The sequence below is a fragment of the Berghia stephanieae genome, chromosome 2, assembly GCF_034508935.2.
Source record: "Berghia stephanieae isolate SIO BIC M18660-M18661 chromosome 2, UCSD_Bste_1.3, whole genome shotgun sequence".
Classification (NCBI taxonomy): domain Eukaryota; kingdom Metazoa; phylum Mollusca; class Gastropoda; order Nudibranchia; family Aeolidiidae; genus Berghia; species Berghia stephanieae.
Genome location: NC_088361.1, coordinates 118,040,812 through 118,048,141, shown reverse-complemented (window position 1 = coordinate 118,048,141; position 7,330 = coordinate 118,040,812).

Here is a 7,330-nt window from a genome sequence, read left to right as displayed (position 1 = left end):
TTCCACACTTCCGATTTCATAGCTTTTGCCAGAAACCCACATACTGATATTATCTACTCTACTGTAAAACAAATCACACAAGTCACTGATTATCCTTTACTATAAATGCAATAGGTTTATAAAAACTATGATATCTGCTGAAGTAAGTAGGCAAGGAAGAAATTATTATATTTTATTGAACAATCAAAAACAAAACTGATCGTTCTAAATCATGTAAGATTGTTAGCAAAAACAACAACAACAACAACAACAACAAAAAAAACAAAAAAAAAAAAAAAACACAAAAAAAAAACAAACAAACTTGTTTCACTTTATCCCGATTGGTCATTTTTTTTTTTTAACAAGACCGGGACAAGCCCGGACAAATTCCCGCACTAATAACACTACACAGTCTTACTTTGACGAGAAAATGACATTCCATTTATTTCTAAAGATGATTGGCCTCCGGTGAGGCCAGACTTGAGGCCAACGGACCACAGCATAAATTGGTTGATGATGTCCAAAATGATTTATAAACTGATTTCAGCAGAATACGTTTAATGGGATTGATTCACAATTCAGGACATTAGAAAACCAATTGGATCATGGGAAAAAGGTTACACACTAGTCATATAAAGCAATATGGGGGATCGACACACTACATCAACATTTGAGAGAATACGCTTCAACAGTCGTAACGTCACTTCCCTCGTAATGACGCATGGTAACTTAGTAACTGGCTCTAAATTATCGGAACAATGGCGGACGCCCTTATGAAATATTTCTCCAACGAGCATAAAAGCGTACCCAGAGGGGAAAAAAACCCATTATAAATCTGATCTTGTTTTGACTTATACACATTCTGATCACAAGACATATGAAAAGTTCTAGCCAGCATGAAGAATAAAAAGTACCGATTTTCTTTGTTTAGAACCATGATGTCTGCCGTTGCCGGGCGACGTGAGATCAGACTATTGAATCCAATTGCGTTCCAAAATTCGATTTGGCAATAATGCCGTGTGTGTTTTTAAATAATAGTGGAAATGAAAATTTTAAACTTATTTTCTTGAGAATTTGAGTACACACACACACACATTCCAATAAACTGGTATGGTTGTGATATAATTCATACTTGCATCAATTATAGTCCGTCGACTACAGGCTTCTAAACGTTTAATTTTTTCTCGCGCCCAATTTATTATACCAAGAGTGTATGAAACCCCATTTCGAAACTACCACAAATTATTGAAAATTCAAACTAAATATGCCGAAATTAGGTCCTTACAAAAGCGTCGAGGCAAATGATGTACTGAACGCATCAATAACGCGACAATAATAAAACATCTTTGCACTTTGACCCTTGGGATTCGGAGCGGGTTCCCAATTGAGACACGACCTTGAGAGCGAGAGCTCTGGGAATGATTTTTGGAATTCTAAATTCAAGAGTGCAATCATTTTTAATTTTCATCCTTCAATATTTTGAACAATATTATTTTGTCTAACTTAAAGGTACTGTTGAAGGGTTTATATCTCCGGTTTGTATTCAACTTTGGCTGGGACAGAGGCTCGAATTTTATACTGTGTGATGTAGATATCATTACGCGTCAACATTTATTTGAGCTTGAGGGGGACCATATTATTATGGCTCCAAAGAAGAAAAAAACCCTCAAGTTTTGTGAAAACTAACATAGCTATTAACTATAGCTTTGAACTGAAGGATTGGGCTTTAAAAAATTTGCGTTGACAAAAAACCCCCAAATATTGGTGGAGTGAGGGGGGGGGGGTGCCCTTTTGAAAAACCCATTTTTGGCACCAAAATGCTTAACATCTGTAAGTTTTTAGTATTTTTAAATGATATTTTCTAAAAAATACAGATGCGTTTGTTTTTTGTTTTTTTTTCAAATCTTATGGACTTATTTTAAAGAAATGTTTATTTTAGATATAGTCATGGCCAAAGGAGGAAGATTTTGTGAATCAGATGCACCCCAGATAACAAAAACATTTCTAAAAAGATTTTAATCATTAGCTAGAATCAAGAAAGAGCATAACATTTTTAAAGAAATATGTTGCGGCATCAGAGTTATATATACCTATTTATGTGAGGGAAAATCCCAGGAAACTTTGCACTAAAAATAATATGGGACAATGATTCAGAAATTTACTTACAAGAACGTGAATAAATTGAAATGAATAACTTTGCCAATTTTAATGAAATCTCACCCGCGGTCTCCTTGATTTGTTGATTGAACTTGATAGAAAATCTATCGCACATCTGGTTTGATTGGAAGAAAACATTAAAGAGCTTTTCTCCCTCAAAAGACAGGGGAATGATAAGATATACATCATTTCAATTCACTCATACTTTGACTGAACAACTTACCAATGTTTTAAAAACGTAGTTCTTAAGAGACATACGGCCAATAAATTCAAAATTAAGTTAAGGTCCCGTTCTTATGTAAAGCAAATAAATGTAATCCCGTAGCAGCCTTCTAGTCACAAGCCTGAGCGAAGCAAGTGATTTAAAATTACCGGGAATAAAGAGGTCTGAGGTTTGATCCCCAGTCAAGGCATGCTGACTTTTGTTGTTGTTGTTGTTGTTTTTAAAATATTTTTTTTCTTTAAATTTTCTTTTCTGGCACTGTTTCAAACACACTTTTTCAGATCTTTATTTCACACCGGTGCCTGCGCCTTAATTTAGCACTACATTGATTTCGGCTATTAGGTGCCAGATATCAGGCAGTCGGGATACCAAACATTATTTAACGATCCATCATTCATTTAATTTATTCTCTCTAGCCATCTTTTCATCTCGCCGTCCCCATCTATGTTCTGTTTATGGACCAACTGTGTGCTTTTCTCAAGTTTTACAACTAACTGTGTCAAAACGTTAGTTAAACGCAGAATACAGTATAATATATAGATGTGTATCTGTAATGATTGAGAGAGAGAGAGAGAGAGAGAGAGAGAGAGAGAGAGAGAGAGAGAGAGAGAGAGTATAGTAATATAGGTATATACCTTTACGACATGGGGAGAGAAGATGTCGGGTAATGATTTTGTCCAAATCCAGTTAGCTAGGCATTTCCATATATAATATAGAGATAGGGAGGAAGGGGGTGGTGGACTCCTTTCACGTAACACTCCCTGCAGGGAGTCATCACTTGGAAGCTGCCAGTGACCAAACGTTAGCTAAATATTTGGAGCACATCGCCTCGGCTAATGAGCTCAAGCACAGAGGGGAATCGACGTCATTAGCACTTCGTTTAACAGCATGGGAACATTTGGACTTTCTTTCCTGTTTGTAAGAGGGAAAAATGTGAACAAAAGATGAATAATAACCTTATTATTGTTATTGTTGTTTGTCATCATCGTCATTAGGAAGGATCTGGAATGGACAGGAGAGGTTTTGTCAAGTGTGTGGCATGTGAATTATGAATGAATGCCAAGGAAGGTAATATTGTCATGTCCATTGTTTGTATATAACAGTGCTATAATGTTTCGCTTGGACAACAATAAGGTGGAGCTCAGGTCTGGCCCTACCTGTTCCGGTGAGTTGTTTACAGAAAACATTAATATGGCTGCGTAGTTCAGATTCAGATGTTCAACAATGATAATGAGAGCCAATAAAAAATACGTGTTGATTTTTTATTTTTTTTAATTTCAAAAACAAAACACTTGGGTTTTTGAATCAAACAATATCCATTGTTTATGCTGTATGCCTTTTACAAGGGGTCCACGGTCAACAGCAACTCTCAGCATTTGAGACCAGATATTGACACCTATTGCCTATCATGATTTATTCTTCTCGATTGAAAATTCGCTGTTACCAGACAAGATCTCATTTTATGCTCGAGTTAGAGAAAGTGTAAGAAAAGAGCGTTTTTAAAGGCAATTTAAACGGATACTCTTGCATAAATGTCCTTACTGGGGATTACAATTTCACTTTTACAATATAAATATCTATGCAAAATGGAGCATAATCGTCCTCGTCTTTTAGCTTTCAATGTTCGAATTAATCTAAAAACTGACATTCAACTCCAAAGAGATAAGCAGATATAGCCTTTCAAAAAGTAAAAGAAGTAAGGAAAAAGTACTAACTTTGTCCACAATTTGTCGATTTTCAAAGAGATGAAACTGCTAGACTGTCCGGTACAGTTGAATTATTTTCATTATTTCTCAACAGAGAAAAACTTATGGAAAAAAAACGTCTTTACAGAGTGCTTCATACATTTCGTCAATCTTCCTGATTAATAAATTTCGATTTCTCTCAATATATGGCACCCGACAGGCGCCATTTTAGGTGGTAACAATTTAACTGACAACGCTCACAATTGCTTGACTTGTTAAAATTTTAAATAATAGATTTTCCCATGTCTCATAATATAATCATAATATAAATCAAACCCTCAAAATCTTATTTAAAAAGAGAACACAAAACAAAACCAAAAAAAATATTTTAAAATAGCGAAATAAAACAAAACAAAGAGATAACTTTCATACATCCTCACATACATACGTTCACACACTCCCTCTCTCTCTCTCTCTCTCTCTCTCTCTCTCTCTCACACACACACACACACACACACACATCCACACTCACGCACGCAGACACACAGATACACACACACACACACACACACCAAATATATAATTTGCTAAAGATTAGATGGGGGGGGGGGGGGGGGGGGGAGGAAAGCTTCATTAACTTACAAATAAAACCAAACATGTTTTTAACCCTTATATTCGTATCAAAAAGAAATTTCAACGTCGAAACTATGCTAATTTCTCAATTATTTAACAGTAAAGTGTGATAGATAAAGGTAGATAAAATGTGACATATTTCAGTTACTAGCTATAATGATTGAGAATAACTTATTGCATTGGCGTTTTTCGTGCTTTTGTTGTCCTGAAAATGAATAGTCGAAGGTGTGAATTGATTTATGTTGGATAATATTTTAGTAATAACTACCTTCAGGCGGTCAGATATCATAAAGATTATACATATTTTAACATATGTTGATTGCATTGAACACCATGGTTGTTTTATGTATGTATGTATGTATGTATGTATGTATGTATGTATGTATGTATGTATGTATGTATGTATGTATGTATGTATGTATGTATGTATGTATGTATGTATGTATGTATGTATGTATGTATGTATGTATGTATGTATGTATGTATGTATGTCTGTCTGTCTGTCTGTCTGTCTGTCTGTCTGTCTGTCTGTCTGTCTGTCTGTCTGTATGTATGTATGTATGTATGTATGTATGTATGTATGTATGTATGTATGTATGTATGTATGTATGTATGTATGTATGTATGTGTATGTATGTATGTATGTATGTGTTGTATGTATGTATGTATGTATGTATGTATGTATGTATGTATGTATGTATGTATGTATGTATGGTATGTATGTATGTATGTATGTATGTATGTATGTATGTATGTATGTATGTATGTATGTATGTATGTAGTATGTATGATGTATGTATGTATGTATGTATGTATGTATGTATGTATGTATGTGTATGTATGTATGTATGTATGTATGTATGTATTATGTATGTATGTATGTATGTAATGTATGTATGTATGTATGTATGTATGTATGTATGTATGTATGTTATGTATGTATGTATGTATGTATGTATGTATGTATGTATGTATGTTGTATGTATGTATGTATGTATGTATGTATGTAATGTATAAGTATGTATGTATGTATGTATATATGTAGTATGTATGTAATGTATAGTATGTATATATATAATAATAATTAATAATAATAATAATAATAAATAATAATAAATCTTTATTGTCCAAATTAAAGGCAATTCATGTGAGGTAAACAATGCTCAGTTTGGTTCATGGTATGAACATCAACACATTTACAAATACAGACACAGCCATACACGAACATACACGCTTGCACATTGTTTCTACACGTGTATACAAAAGAAATGAGCGTACATACAAACACATATAACATAATACATACATACATACATACATACATACATAATACATACATACATACATGCAGACATACATACAAACCAGCATATCATCGTATATGCATGCCTACATTCATACATACATACATACATACATACATACATACATACATACATACATACATACATACATACATATATACATACACACAGACACACACACAGACAGATAGAACGATACGATATATTTGCTGGGACAGCAGATAACCATATTATAAATATAGTGTCTTATATTAAGAAGAAGATGGCAATGATTGTGATGATGATGATGATGATGATGATGATGATGATGATGATGATGATGATGACTACGATAATGATGATGATGATGATGATGATGATGATGATGATGATGATGATGATGATGATGATGATGATGATGATGATGATAACGACGGCGGCAATGTCGATGATGATGATTCACGACACTGCTTCTCGTTATTTTCATTGGTTGTCTCATTTTTCCACAGAAGATTTGTTAATTAATTTTATGGCGGTTGGAATGAAGGTTGTCTTATGTCGATTTGTCCGACATTTTGCTTCTAGATACCGTCTTCCGGAGCGCAGAAGTTGGAATTTTTCGTTCAGCGGATGCCTCTTTTCGTTGATAATGTTAAAAGATTTCTTCTCAACTGCATTAATATAAGTTGTGTCAAGGCTTCTAAGGTCTGTGTTAATTATTTTTGAAGCCTCTCTGAGGGTTCTATGTAGTTTGGATTTTTCTTTTGTTCCACAGCTTCCATACCACGTTGTGATGCCAAACGAAACGATACTCAATATTAATGACTTGTAGATTTGTATCATGGTCTTTCTGTTCACATTGAAAGACCTTAATTTTCTGAGTATATACAAGCGCTGGTTACATTTTTTGATGACATTGTTGGTGTGCGATTCAAATCTTAGACTGTTATCTATAATTACACCAAGGTATTTAAACGTTTCAACAGTTTCAACCGCCTGATTGTTAATTTTTGTTATTTGTCTTGCTCTTTTTCCTATTTTTCTGTGATCAAACAGTTGTTCCTTTGTTTTTGTTACATTGAGCTCTAGACAGTTATCGGCACACCATTTGCTGAATTTACTAACTTGCTCAGTGTATTTAAATTCGGAGACGGAATCATTGAGCAGGCCGAGTATTGCGGTGTCATCAGCATACTTGATGAGTTGGCAGTTATCAAAGCTAGCCACACAATCGTTTGTATAGAGGATGTAAAGTAGAGGTGAGCTTACACACCCTTGTGGGCATCCGTTTGAAAGAGTTTTTACTGATGATATATTTGAGCCTACTCTGACATGTTGGGGGCGATCGATGAGAAAGTTGTTATACCAGT